The sequence below is a fragment of the Coenobita brevimanus genome, chromosome 102 (assembly GCF_032717465.1).
Source record: "Coenobita brevimanus isolate Jiangsu-jjx chromosome 102, ASM3271746v2, whole genome shotgun sequence".
Lineage (NCBI taxonomy): Eukaryota > Metazoa > Arthropoda > Malacostraca > Decapoda > Coenobitidae > Coenobita > Coenobita brevimanus.
This window is the reverse complement of record NC_137055.1, coordinates 24,696,580-24,712,028: the sequence shown is the minus strand read 5'-3', so window position 1 is coordinate 24,712,028 and position 15,449 is coordinate 24,696,580.

Here is a 15,449-nt window from a genome sequence, read left to right as displayed (position 1 = left end):
ATGAAATTGATGAAATAAAGAAGCAGATGCACTTGCAAAAGGAAGAAATAGAAAAACTAGGAAGGGAGGCCAACAAGAAAGACACAACCATCAGTGAACTAACAGTGGAATTGAGTACACTTAGGAAGAAAATGAGTGAAATGGCAAGTGCAGTAGTCAATCACGAGAGTGTTATGGGAGAGTTCAAAAATGACACAGAGACAATTAGGCAAGTAAGCAGTCTTATAGACCAGAGCAGTGATATTGAGGAGAAGATAACACAGGTGAATGAAGCTGTGCAAAGCTACAAAAATGATGTGGAAACCACGTATGCTGAGATGGTGAAAGTAAAGAAAGACTTGGAAACAAGGGTGGAGGGAAAAAAGCATTAAAAAGGAAGTGAAAAGAATAATCCAAAACAATCCAAAGCTAGTCAGGGATTCAGTAGATATAAACAAATCTATAGTAATCACTGTTATAGAAGAGGAAGAAGTAAAAAACAAGATCACAAGAGACAAAAAGGAGATGGCAAATGTAATGAGCTTACTGAAAGAAGTATCAGAGGAAATCTGTAGTAAAGACATAGAGGATCGCAAAAGGTTAGGGAAATATGAGAAAAGGAAGACAAGACCTCTAAAGGTGACTTTCCAGAGTGTAAACACTGTGGAAGAGATACTAAAAATGCAAAGAATCTTATGGAAAAAGAGGAGTTCAAAAATGTATGGATAAAACGATGCCTAACACAAGAGGAACTGGAATTACTGAAAGAGAAAAGAGAGGAAGCAAAAACAAAAAATGAGGGAAGATCAGAAGAGGAGAAGAAGAAATTTTTTTACAAAGTAATAGGATTGCAGGTACGAAAGTGGTACACAAACAGGATGGAATAAAAAGGAGGAAGGTAGTAGAACCATGTCATGACAAGTATATAAACAAGATGATAAAGTTGATGTACTCAAATGTGGATGGAATGGTATCTTAATTACTAGAGAAAATAAACCACAAATAATATGCCTAACTGAAACAAAATTAACACCAAGGATATCCAATGACATACTAAACTTAGAGGAATACAAAACATGGAGAAGAGACAGAAATTTAAAAAAAGGAGGAATTATAATATTAACTAAGAAAAATCTAAAAGTCAATGAAATAAAACTAGATATACCATCACAAGTAGAACTGATTGCAGTAGAGATCAACACATCTGAAGGTAAAGTAATTGTAGCCAATTTGTACATGCCACCCAGATCAAACACATGGGAAAGAGATGAATATGAGGACCTGGCAGAGAGTACAATTCAGAGTTTAAGATCATTACTACATAAAATGGAAGAGAAATCGGAAAGAATTATACTAACTGGGGATTTTAATACAAATATAAATTGGAATACTCTAGATATAATTAGCCAAGAAAGCTGTTGGGACCAAAAGCTCCTGGATCTCGTTCAAGAGTTTTTCCTAACGCAACATGTGAGGGAAAGCACCAGAAAAAGAGGACTTGATGTACCTTCAGTGCTAGATGTAATATTTACTAGGCAAGAAAATGATATTGACAGTTTAGTATATCACCCTCCAGTCGGCAAAAGCGATCATGCAGTACTAAATTATAACTTCAGGATAGCATATGACATAGTAAACAGCAATGACAGTCACAAAAAGAGCCTAAACTATAAAAAGGGAAATTATCATGACCTAAAGAAGTATTTCTTAGAAGTTGATTGGGAAAATGAGCTTAGAGTACAAGATTTAAATGCTGTATATAAAAAATTCTGTGAATTTTATGAAATAGGAGTCCAGAAGTACAACCCACAGCACAAAGAAGCATATAAGAAAATAAAGAAATGGTTCAATACAGAATGTAAAAAATCAAAAGAAAGAAGAGATTTGTTGTGGAATAGATACAGAAGACACAAGAGTGAAAGGGCGTATAATAATTACAAACAGGCAAGAAATGATTATACAAGAATAAGGAGGGAAGTCCAAGAACAGTTTGAGGAGGATATAATAAATAAAAGTAGTGATCAACCAAAGCTGTTTTACAGCTATATCAGAAGCAAAACCAATGTAAAAGATATAATACAATCAATTACGGATGACAGAATCACCTATACACAAGAGAAAGATATTTGTGAAGCACTAAATAAGAATTTCCAATTAGTTTTTACAGAAACAAAAAAATTTGAGAGGGACTATGTGGAACATGCATGTCCACACATACTACCTGATATACAAATAGCAGAAAAAGTAATACAGGAGGAGTTAAGTAGATTAGACAGAGGAAAAGCAAGTGGTCCTGATGAAATTTCATGTTGGGTACTACGAGAATGTGCAAAGGAGTTAAGTAAACCATTATTTTTAATTTTCAAGAAATCCTTGAGTCAAGGTAAACTACCTGATATTTGGAAAAAAGCAAATATTGTCCCCTTATTGAAGAAAGGAAATAGACAAAATCCACTCAACTACTGACCAGTATCACTGACCAGTGTTGTAAGCAAGGTATTATACAAGCTTATAAGAAAAGCTTGGGTAAATCATCTAGAAGATCACAGTATGATAAGAGTTTGGTTTCAGAAAAGGAAAATCATGTGTTACTAATCTGTTGAGCTACTATGACAGAGTAACAAACACAATACAGGAAAGGGAAGGCTGGATGGACAGTATCTATTTAGATTTCAAGAAGCTTTTGACACAGTACCACACCAAAGACTTTTATGGAAACTGTACCATCAAGGAGAAATTCGAGGCAAACTGTTTTGTTGGATGCAAGACTTTCTCATAAAAAGAAAAATGAGAACAGTACTAGGAGGAAACTACTCATCATGGAAAGAAGTGACTAGTGGAGTACCACAGGGTTCAGTGCTGGCACCAATCATGTTTTTAGTGTATCTAAATGATATAAACAGTAACACTGGAAATGAGAGCTATCTGAATATGTTTGCAGATGATGCAAAAATCTATCTATCTATCTATATACCTAGGCTGCTTCCCCCAAGGAAAGGGAGGTAGCCGAGACAGGATGACTCACTCTCCATTTACTCATCCATTCAAACACATTCATTCGCATCTTAGCCCCAAAGGGGAGAACGGACAGATCCTCACCGCACCACACCGCACAAGGGTCAACTGGGCAATGCAATCAGTGACATCCGCAGCAGGGCCCGACAGCAGAACTGGTTTACCCCTGCCACATCATAACAGACCCATCCCCTTACCCGCACCTGACCTGACTAGCTGATCAGACCAAATGCGGGAGAATATCCTCAGGGCTGCGTCATCACTTATTCATTCACAATTTCTCTCCATTTATTTCTGTCACGCACAGCCACTCTTCCTTGCTCAACAGACATTCCTCTCGCATCCAGCGCTCTCTTCACACTGTCCATCCATCCTATTCGTGGTCTTCCTCTCAGCCTTACACCTCTCACATCAGATCTAGTTATCTTTTTCACCAATCGCTCAAATACAAAGGAGAATTACTAACAGACTCGTGTAAAGAGCTACAAGAAGAATTAAATAAACTTCATGAATGGCAAATGGAATTCAATGTGGACAAGTGTCATGTAATCAAGTTTGGTAAAAGTGGAAAAAGACCTGATTGGGATTATAAGTTAGGAAATAAAACCCTATACACATCAGAAAGAGAGAAAGACCTAGGTGTGATTATCAATAACAGACTATCTCCGGCTGACCACATCAGCGAGAAGGTACGGAACCTGTAAACACTCCTTGCAAATATGAGAATAGCATTCACATACATAAATGAAGACATGCTAAGAAGGATAATAACATCATTCATTAGACCAACCCTGGAATATGCATCAGTAGTCTGGAGTCCTCATCTCAAAAAGCACATAGACAAGATTGAAAAAGTTCAAAGGGCCGCTACAAGATGGATACCAAGCTTAAGGGACCTAAACTACGAAGAAAGACTAAATAAACTGAATCTACCAACACTACAGGAGAGAAGGAAAAGAGATGACATGATAATGCTATATAACTTCATATCAGGGAAGGAGAAAATAGACATAAATGATAACTTAACATGTGGAGAAGCATCAGCAAGAGGACACTGCAAAAAACTGCATAAGAAGAGAGGTGATAAAGACGTAAGGAAATTCAGTTTCCCAAACAGAGCAATTGATCAATGGAATGCACTACCGAATGAAATAGTGTGTGCCAAAAAAATTCATAAATTTAAGGATATGTACGATAAATATGGTTTAAGACACGAGACAGTACGAGCTTGACTCATTCCTGTAGAGATACAATTAGGTAAGAATTAGGTAAGAACACACACACACACACACACACACACACACAATAACAGACTCCGGCTGACCATATCAGTGAGAAGGTACACCCATACACCAAAGTTTCTGTACCCCCCCTCGGTGGAAGGAAGTGGAAGTCAGGGTTAGAGAGAGGGCAGGCGAGCTTACAACCGTGAGTGGTAGTTTGGAACTGAGCTACGAGGCGAATAGTGAGAAACCTAATGACACTGGATTCGAAACATTTCCATGCTATTCACCTGCAAAACTTTATGCGTTCGTAACATACATACTGTACCATGTATTATAACACAGACTACTGTGTTATCATGGTGTCCTATGAAACTGACCCATCTGTTTCGGATCCTCATTACACAAATAAAGCACCGAGCCAGTTGTATATAAGTTGCAACTTGTCATTATCACTGCAGTGATAATTTTTATGAATGTTATTCCTGGATTGTCTATAGCTATAATATAGAATTATTGTGAATTTAATGTTGATTCTAACAGTAGTTGTGCGGATGGTTATAAATATTGCAATTATTTGATATGGACGACTAAACCACATTGTGATGGGCAGCGGCGAGCATTCGCCAATAATTTACTATAACCAGATGAATTTAGATGCAAACAACACAAAATATTATGAGAAAACGAAGATACAGCTGTGGTATCCTGCTCCGCCTTGTTATCCAGGCCTTAACCGTTGCTTCACCTCATCTATCTATCTATCTATTGCCAGACACCTCAATCCCGTTTGGGGTGGCCACAAACAAATCGCCTCCAAGTCGCCCTTTCCCTTGCCATTTCACTGCCCTGCTCCCAACTCACACCCCCCTCTCTCATATACCTCTCCACCCCATCCCCCCATCTCATCCTCGGCCTCCCCCTTCCTCTTCCCCCTCCACCTCACTCATATACACTCTCTTCGTCAGTCTTTCACCCTCCATCCTCTCCACATGGCCAAACCACCTCAGTGTGTTCCTCATAACGCTTCCTATCACATCCACATCCACACCACAACTCTTCTTTATATCCTCATTCGTCAGCCTGTCTCTCCACGTGACTCCACAGGCTCCTCTTAAATAACTCATTTCCACTGCTCTCACTCTTGACTTGTGTCCTTCCAACAATGTCCAAGCTTCACTTCCGTACGTTAGAGTTGGTATCACAATACTGTCATGTAGTAACTTTTTCACTTCCAGGCTCACTTCCCTGTTTCTTATCACTGCTTTCAAGGAACCAGCAACCTTTCTTCCCTGCTGTACCCTTTCAAGCACTTCACCCTCCAAACCTCCATCCTTACTCATCACACTACCCAAATACTTAAACGTACTCACATTTTCCAATTCCTCACCATCTAACCTCGCTGTACATTCACTAACTTCACCTCTCTCAAAGACCATCACTTTACTCTTCCCTACATTCACCTTTAGGTTCCGTTTCTTACACACTCTCCCAAACTCATCCACCAAGCCTTGCAGCTCCCCTTCGTCTTCACTCAACAACATAGTATCATCTGCAAACAACAGTACAGGGAGTTTCCAAACACTATCCTCTCTCACCAGGGCCACTCCAACATCCACTACCCTACCTTGTACCTCTTTTATAACCCCATCCATGTACAGATTGAACAACCATGGAGACATGACACATCCCTGTTTCAAACCAACTTTCAAAGAGAAAAATTCACTTAGTTCACCATCCACACGCACTGCAGCCTTCGCACCATCGTACATACTCTTCACAGCATTCAACAACTTCCCATCTACTCCATATATTCTTAACACTTTCCACAATCCTTGTCTATCCACCCTGTCATATACTTTCTCCAAATCCATGAAAGCCGCATACAACTTCTTTCCCTTCTCTAGAAACTTTTCCACTAAAGATCTAAGAATGAATATCTGATCTACACAACCTCTTCCCTTCCTAAAGCTCCCTGTTCTTCTCCAACTAATTTCTTGTTCTTTCTCTAACTCTGTCTATAAGTATCCTACCATACACTTTTCCTATTATACTAAGAAGACAAATGCCCCTATGATTACCACACACTTCTTTTTCCCCTTTTCCTTTGTACAAGGGAATAATTATACCTGACTTCCAATCCTCCGGGACTCTACCTTCCTCCCAGGCCAATCTGCACATCTTCCACATCCATTCTACTACTATCTCTCCCCCATGCTTCAGCATTTCACCACACACTCCATCAATTCCTGGGGCTTTCCCCGATTTAACTTTCTTCATTGCTTCCACAACTTCTATCCTACTGATTTCTTCCTGTCTTCTCACCTCCCTCCTTCTCCCAGCCATTCCCCAGCCACTTATACTCGCATTACTTCCATCCTCTACGTTCAACAATTCCTTAAAGTGTTCTCTCCATCTGCTCACTTTTTCTCCCTTCTCCACTAGTAATCTACCATTTTTATCTTTCACTCCCCTGTTAACTTCACTTCCACCCTGTCTTACTCTTTTCACTTCTCTCCAGAACATTTTCTTACAGTCCCTCCACTTTACACTCAAATTCCTTCCAAATTCCTCATCCACACTCTTCTTACTCTCTCTTACTAATCTTTTCACCTCTCTCTTCCTTTCCACATATAACTCTCTCTTCCGCCTCTCAACTTCTTCCACGCCCCTATTTCTCACCCATTCATTGTATGCTTTCTTCTTTTGTGCCACAGCCTGTTTCACCTCTTCAGTCCACCACGCTGTTCCTTGCACCCCCTCCGCCTTCTCTTCACCCCACACACCACATCACATGCTGCACATATTTCTTCCGTAAATATCTTACACACACCTTCCACGTCTCCCATCTGCTCCAATTCATATTTGCCCAATCGTTCCTCCACTTCTCTCTTATACTCTGCCTTTTTCTCATCCTCTTGTAACCTTTCCACTCTCCTTGCAACTACTCCTTCCTCTCGTCTTTCCCTTCTTCTCTTCCTCCATCTTACTTGCATCCTAATTCTGGCCACCACCAAGTAGTGGTCAGAAAGTCCACTCCCCCACCTCTATACACTCTTGCATCCTTTACACATCTTCGCATCCTTTCATCCACACACACATAATCAATCATTGCCTTCCTTTCATTCAGTTCACCACCCACCCTTCTCACCTCATACGTGCATTATTTTCCTTCAGTCTCTGCCTCGTTTATTACTCATACTTCCCGGTATCCTCTTACTGCAAGCCATCATATTCCTTGGGGGGTTTCTTGTCGTCCGGTCCTATAACCCCTGCTGTATGTCATTATTCCTCACATCATCACTCCCAGACAAACAACATTAGCCCAAGACTGCTGAATCTGTTAATACCATTATTGGCACTGCCACTACTTCTGTAATCCCCTTTTTCCTATTGTGTCTAATTTCCCTAACAAGACTACTACTGCTGCTGGTATTACTACTCCACTATAAATATGTATAATAATACCTATGATTGTCCTTATGACAGTGTATCTGCTAATCATATTGTCCCTGTCCCACCGTTGACAACTTGTCACTTACCCCGCACCGCTACCCCAGTTGCACCCCCACTCTTTCTACCCGTCATGGGCTCAATTCCTCCCCCACTCCGACACCACATTACCCCTCACCTCATCCTTGGGCCACAAGGCCTGTTGTTCACTTTTTACCGGTGAATATACATGGCATGCATTAATAATAATAATTTTAAAGATGACAATAACATACTGTACATCTGTAGCATTCCGAATATTACATATAAAAGTCGCAGACCCAAAAGTGCCTTTATTACGGAGCTCTGATAATATCAACCACAGAACCGACCACAGACCGTTCCTATCATTACCACTGGACCTTGCCTGTAGCACTTCACCATGGTTATACAACCCACTGAAGTCCTTTGAGGGATCACTACACACGTTTGGGAAAAATAAGTGCACAACATGCCTACAACCCACTAAAATACACCTGTGACGTTTCACTGACATCCATTAAACTGGCTAGATGTTAGCGGACAAACAAACAAACGACTGGACATAGACTGAGGCCGAATGTCTCGCATCTGTATATGACAGCCTGACAAAAATTCTTGCCATCCTGCTTTGTAGGTGTCCTCATATTTATAATAATAATAATTGTAATATAATAATAATAATAATAATAGTAGAAGTAGTAGTAGTAGTTGTAGTAGTAGTAGCAGTAGTAGTAGTAGCAGTAGTAGTAGCAGTTGTAGTAGTAGTAGTAGTAGTAGTAAACACATATTAATATGCATGATACAGAGGAGGACAAACACCATAATCTCCCTGATAAAACACGTGAAAACAGCTGTGACATATAAAACCAAACAGTACCATAATATGCTGTAATGGTAGGGTCATAGTAACACTAAATTAATGCTTGACAGCAACCAAACCTTCTGTCATGGCAAACAGATTCTGCATTGCGTCGACACATGCTATTCCAGCGTGTGTTCTCCTCAGCATCGTGCCTTATAACATGTGATTAATTATTATTATTATTATTATTATTATTATTATTATTATTATTATTCAGGATGACACAAGTTTTGTCAGGTCGTTACATACCGATGCGAGTCATTCTGCTTCTGTCTGTCTATGTCCAGTCGTTTGTTTGTTTGTCCACTAACTTCTAAGCTATTTGATGGATGGATGTGAAACGTCATATGCGTATTATAGTGGGTTGTAGGCATGTTGTGCACTGTTATTTTTCCCAAACACGTGTAGTTATCCCACAGAGGACTACAATGGGTTGTATTACCATGGTGAAGTGCTATAGGGAAGGTGCAATGGTAATGATAAGAACGGTCTGTGGTAGGTTTTGTGGTTAATATATCAGTGCTCCGTAACATAGGCACGTTTGGGTCTGCAGTTTAAAGTGTAATGGTAGGAACACTGGAGTACACATCTATGATGTTGTTGTTATTATTACCTTTTTATCGCCTACCTTAAGAAGGCAGAGCGATAATGTTTTTGCCTGCATCTGTGTGTGTGTGTGTGTGTGTGTGTGTGTGTGTGTGTGTGTTCCAATTATATCTCATGAACGGCTTGAGCTATCAACATGAAACCTTCACCGTATCAAGATATGGCCAAAATCTTGGAAAAGTTCGAAAATGGCAACTCGGGGTCAGGGTCAAGGTCACCAAAATAACTGCTAAAGGTCAACTAGTTTTTATTGCCTGCCTTTAGCACCAGTAAATCTCATGAACGGCTTGAGCTATCAACATAGAACCTTCATGGTATCAAAATATGGCCTAAATTTTGGACTTGACAAACAGAATATTTTAAAGGGCGATTACCATTTAACTCTCAAATGCCTTCTTTTTTTTATTTTTAATGCATGCCACGTATATTCACCGGTAAAGGATGAACATCAGGCCTTGTGGCCCAAGGATGACGTGAGGGGTAATGTGGTGTCGGAGTGGAGGAGGAGTAGAATCCATGGTGAGTGGGAACTGGAGTAGCGGTGCCGGGTAAGTGACAAGTTGTCGACGGTGGGACAGGTACAATATGATTAGCAGATACACTGTCATAAGGACAATCATAGGTATTATTATACAGATTTATAGTGGAGTAGTAATACCAGCAGCAGTAGTAGTCTTGTTGGGGAAATTAGACACAATAGGAAAAAGGGGATTACAGAAGTAGTGGCAGTGCCAATAATGGTATTAACAGATTCAGCAGTCTTGGACTAATGTTGTTTGTCTGGGAGTGATGATGTGAGGAATAATGTAATACAGCAGGGGTTATAGGACCGGACGACAAGAAACCCCCCAAGGAATATGGTGGCTTGCCGTAAGAGGATACCAGGAAGTAAGAGTAATAAAAGAGGCAGAGACTGAAGGAAAATAATGCACGTATGAGGTGAAGCAACTGTTAAGGCCTGGATAACAAGGCGGAGCAGGATACCACAGCTGTGTCTTCGTTGTCTCATAATATTTTGTGTTGTTTGCATCTAAATTCATCTGGTTATAGTAAATTATTGGCGAATGCTCTCCGCTGCCCATCACAATGTGGTTTAGTCGTCCATATCAAATAATTGCAACATTTATAACCATCCGCACAACTACTGTTAGAATCAACATTAAATTCACAATAATTCTATATTATAGCTATAGACAATCCAGGAATAACATTCACAAAAATTATCACTGCAGTGATAATGACAAGTTGCAACTTATATACAACTGGCTCGGTGCTTTATTTGTGTAATGAGGATCCGAAACAGATGGGTCAGTTTCATAGGACACCATGATAACACAGTAGTCTATGTTATAATACATGGTACAGTATTATGTTACGAACACATAATAATTTGCAGGTGAATAGCATGGAAATGTTTCGAATCCAGTGTCATTAGGTTTCTCACTATTCGCCTCGTAGCTCAGTTCCAAACTACCACTCACGGTTGTCCGCTCGCCTGCCCTCTCTCTGACCCTGACTTCCACTTTCTTCCACCGAGGAGGGTACAGAAACTTTGGTGCGTGAGTGTACGTAACATGTATACACTGCTTGTTAATATGAGAATAGCATTTTACACACATATAATATAATTGAGGACATGTTGAGAAAGATAATAACAACATCCATCAGACCAACCCTGGAGTATGCATCAGTAGTCTGGAATCCTCATCTCAAAAAAAACACATAGATAAGAATTAAAGGTACAGTTGCGGACATAACATACTGAAACACCCCGTCCACCAGTGAGGAGGTGTATTTGCTCTCCTCGTCTGGTAACACTTCACCAGGTTTCTTTTGGTCGCTAGGACGAACCGAACGCGGTGATTATTGCCAGTGTGCGCAGTTATTGGTGGCATATATACAGTGTAGGTTCTTTACTGTATACTGTCAGTGTACTGGAAAGAACCTTTTGTGAATATTTTACCAAAATAATTTCACATCAAACATATTCGTATTTTATTCACATGAAACACAAAGGTTTCGTGTGACTTTCGACAAACATCACGAATCATACAACATTTACCGACAGCCATTATAACATTATCGGCATTCCCGCACTTATCATAATCACAAAATTACGGTGACCTCCCTCCTTCCTGACCGTGAACCTGAAAATGATAGACCTCTTAAATCGACGCATTATCATAAGAGGTAGCGCCACAGGAGGAGGCATGTTGGGGCGCCTGGGAGACAGGAGGATGGAGGAGGTGAGGAGGGGGCAATAGTGGTCTGGCTGATGGGAAGGGGGAGGGGGCTCTACAGGAGACGAGTGATGGGGTAGGGGAAAGTGGACTGGCAGGAAGCTTGGATGAGATGGATAAATGATACTCTAGTGACATTGTGCCAGAGCAGCTGTAGTTTGACGTTGATTATGGAAACTGATAATCAGGCTGTTAAACGTTATGCAGCCTTTGGCACGTTATGCAGCCTACCGGCATGTTTTGTTATATTACCTGTAGGACGACCACCCCACGGGGTGGCACATTACACAAACCCTGCATTATTAGTGTTTGGTGACGACTGTCATCACACGATGATATATGAAACTCCCCTAGAATGTTTGATGTCACATCTGTTGTCAAAGCGATTGGGAGCTATTATTGTTGCTTTTACATGGTAATTTCATTGATGACGACTGTGATATCGAAAGCAGAGGAGGGGGAAGGAAGACTTTTCTGTTGCCACAATAAATAATATTTAACAGTGGTAATTCGTGCCTATGGTTTTCGTTAATATCTGTATGGCACCGATGTAAACGAAAACAAATTTCACTTGGGTGGGGGGAAGGACTGGGTCCCAGAATATGGGTCGCGATACTAGGGTGGGCTAATGTGTGAGTAGAGATGCTGTATTACGTGATCTTTATGTTGGATTACTGTTAACCCTATACTGATAGAGTAAATCGTGGTATGAAGGACGTGTAACTGTTCAGCAGTCTGATCCACAACCTTAGTATCCAGTTCACCGTCCGCCCCTCTCTCTTCCCGACAACTGCGTGCACCCAGACATCGGTACTGACGGGGAGGGGAGACGGCCGTAATGACTGCTACATCATGAACGGCGGATCACATGTTTATACATCAACTACAGTGGTTCACCTGTCTTCTTTAATGGATTGCAATATACACCGTTACTGGCCAGGGCAACAGCTCCATGTTCGGACACTGTAGAGATGTGTGGCTCAGCAGTTGCTCTCCGTGAACAGGGCAATGGTCCTCGTATTTATCCTGTAAGTTTCACACAGTGTGAACGGTACTTGGTTGTTACGCATAGAAAAATACACTGCAGATAGTGTGTTTCCATTTAATACAAGCTATTTCTGTAACTAATGGCATAGTTGATGTAATATGCATGTGCACAGCCTGGATAACTGCAGACATTACAACCGTGTTCCATCATTATTGGCTCGAGGATTTGTGAAGGAATGCTTGGGGCATGCGACAGTACCTGAACATAACAAAAAATCACTGGCAGTATGTGAAATCAACAGCAAAACACGGCATGCAGATAACGGTAACACAAGCCTGGGTTAAGTAAATCCACCTTTATTTTACATTGGTGCCATACAGACATCAGTGACAACCATAGGCACCATCATTACTGTCAGAGCGTTCGTATTTATTGGTGATAAAGGAAAAATCTACATAGGTCTATCACTACTCTGCGATAACAGTCGTCATCCATGATGATACTATGTAAAAAGGCTACAAAAAGTTATTCCCATTCACGATGACAACTTGGTTGTAACATGTGACAAACTGTAGGGACATGTCAGATATTATTGCAATAACAAATAGTCAAATGAAATTACCATTTCTGGGTGATTTTAACATACACAACGTTGAATGGTTATTGCATTCTGCCCGGACTGACGATGCTGGTCTAGGGAATGCGAGCTGTTTGCGGAATCGTTTAATCTCACCCAGTTGGTAAAGCAAAGTTCAACCAGAATACCTGATAATCCTGACCATAATGCCCCATCTCTTGGATAGAGGTACTGTCACCACTTGGAATCCTCTGACCACAATCTCATCAAAGCCTCATTAGTTAACCCTCCTACACCCTCCCCATTCCGAACCTGTCAGGAGTGACCCGATGGCACCTTGACAGGGCAGACTGGGATGGATTTAGAAATTATCTTGCTGATGTTCCATGGCAAGTCTTTCTTCTCTAGTGATCCCAATTCCTACCCAGTCCCACATTTGCGACTTAATACTAGCTGGTATGGATTTATTCATACCAAGTCAACAATTCACTAAAAGATCAAACACTCCAAAATGGTTTTGATGGCAATTGTGCCAGAGCAACAGCCCAAAAGTCATTAGCATATAATCCTCTTACTTAAAAATCAAAAAACATCTGAATCACTCTATCCCTAATTTAAAATTGCTAGAAATCATGCAAAAGCTGTATTAAATCTATCTAAATCAAACTCTTCTTCAAAAAGCAAGCATCAAAACTACTTAACAACCCTAATGACAATAGAATATTCTGGTCAACTCTTGAATTCTTTCACATAATAACTTTAACAAGTCATCTTCCATTCCCCCACTAAAATCTTCAGATGGCAAGTATTACAAATGACCCATGTGGGAAAGCAGATACCTTTGCTAGTACCTTTGCAAGAAACTTTACCATAGATGATACCAGCCAGAATGTCTCAGTACTGGAACTTGATTCTCCCGCAATTGCCCCACTTAAAATACAGACAAGATTCGTAAAATCCATCCTAGACAATTCTACCTACCAACAAAGCTCCAGGCCCAGATGGAATTCCGCCAATTGTTTTTGAAAAGTGTTCCCCTGGAACTTGCCTCTGTCCTAGCCAAATTATTCAGATTCATGCATACGTACTTCTTTTTATTCCCAAATTCATGGAAAGAAGCCAATATCCACCCAGTTCCGAAGAAAGGAAGTTCGTCTGACCTCTCCAATTACAGACCAAGTAGCTGTCACATCTTCTCTTGGTAAGGTATTTGAAACTTTAATTAATAAGCATATTGTTAAACATCTTGGAATCCAACAACTTAATTAGTGATAGACAATACGGTTTTCGCCACGAAAAGATCCACCATTGACATAGTCAATCTCTTAACTTCATACCATCCATCAATCAATTGATCTTTTTGGAGAAACTCAAGTAGTAGCTCTTGATATCTCTAAAGCTTTCGACAGAGTATGGCACCGTACCCTGCTGTCCAAACTCCCTCCTTGCTATGGACTAACGTCTTTTGTTCCTTTGATTTCTTCTTATCTTAGTGACAGGAAAATAAGAGTAAAAGCAGATGATGTATATTCGAATTTCCACTCAATTAACGCTCGGCATGCCGCAGGGATCAGTTCAGGCGCCAACCCTATTTCTGGTTCATATTAATGATCTCTTATCTGTCACTCTATTAACCTGCTCACTCAAATGCAGATGACTCAACACTACATAGTTCATTCACACTCAGACATCCATTTACAAAGTCTAATATCTCTACCTCTCAACTCAGTACAGCCATCTCCATAAATCAAGATCTAGCTACAATCAGTGAATGGGGACAAAACAACCTTGTCTCTTTTAATGCTAGTAAAACTAAATATATACAGTTTACTAATAGACAGATATTGCCAGCTTCTTTGCATATTACCTTCAGTGTTACTAATATTCCCATCTCCAAAAGTATTGAAATTCTCGGTGTCTCACTTAACAGTGCCCTCAGCTGGACCTCTCATGTCAGATCACTTGCTAAAAACTGCCTCAAAGAAACTTGGAATTATTGTACAGAGTCCATAACTTCTTCGCTCGATGAGCAGTTAGCTATAATTTATAAGAGTCATGTGCGCTCTCAGCTTGACTATTGCTCACCTTGTGGAATGGTTGTGGAGAGGTTGGGTGACAGACAACTAGACAAAACTCAGAATAAAGCTGTTAGAATCATTAACAACCCTGCCATTACATATAAGACTACCTCCCTGCAAGTAAGAAGGAATGCTGCCTCCCTTGCATTATCATTTTGCCAACTGCAATAAACTATGCGTAAAGGATGTTTGTTGCATTATTTTACAGATAGGCTGTCAGACGAAGTTGCTTCCCCTCTGTCTCCTTCACTTGTATTCAAATTTCACCTACTCTTCCTCACTGTTGAGAAATACGCACCAGTTTTTTCAAATTTCAACCATGTTCAAGTTTTCAGATATATGAACAAAAGTGACAGTAAAAAAGATTTTTTTTTTTTTTTTTTATCTGTTAGTTATTAAAATTATTC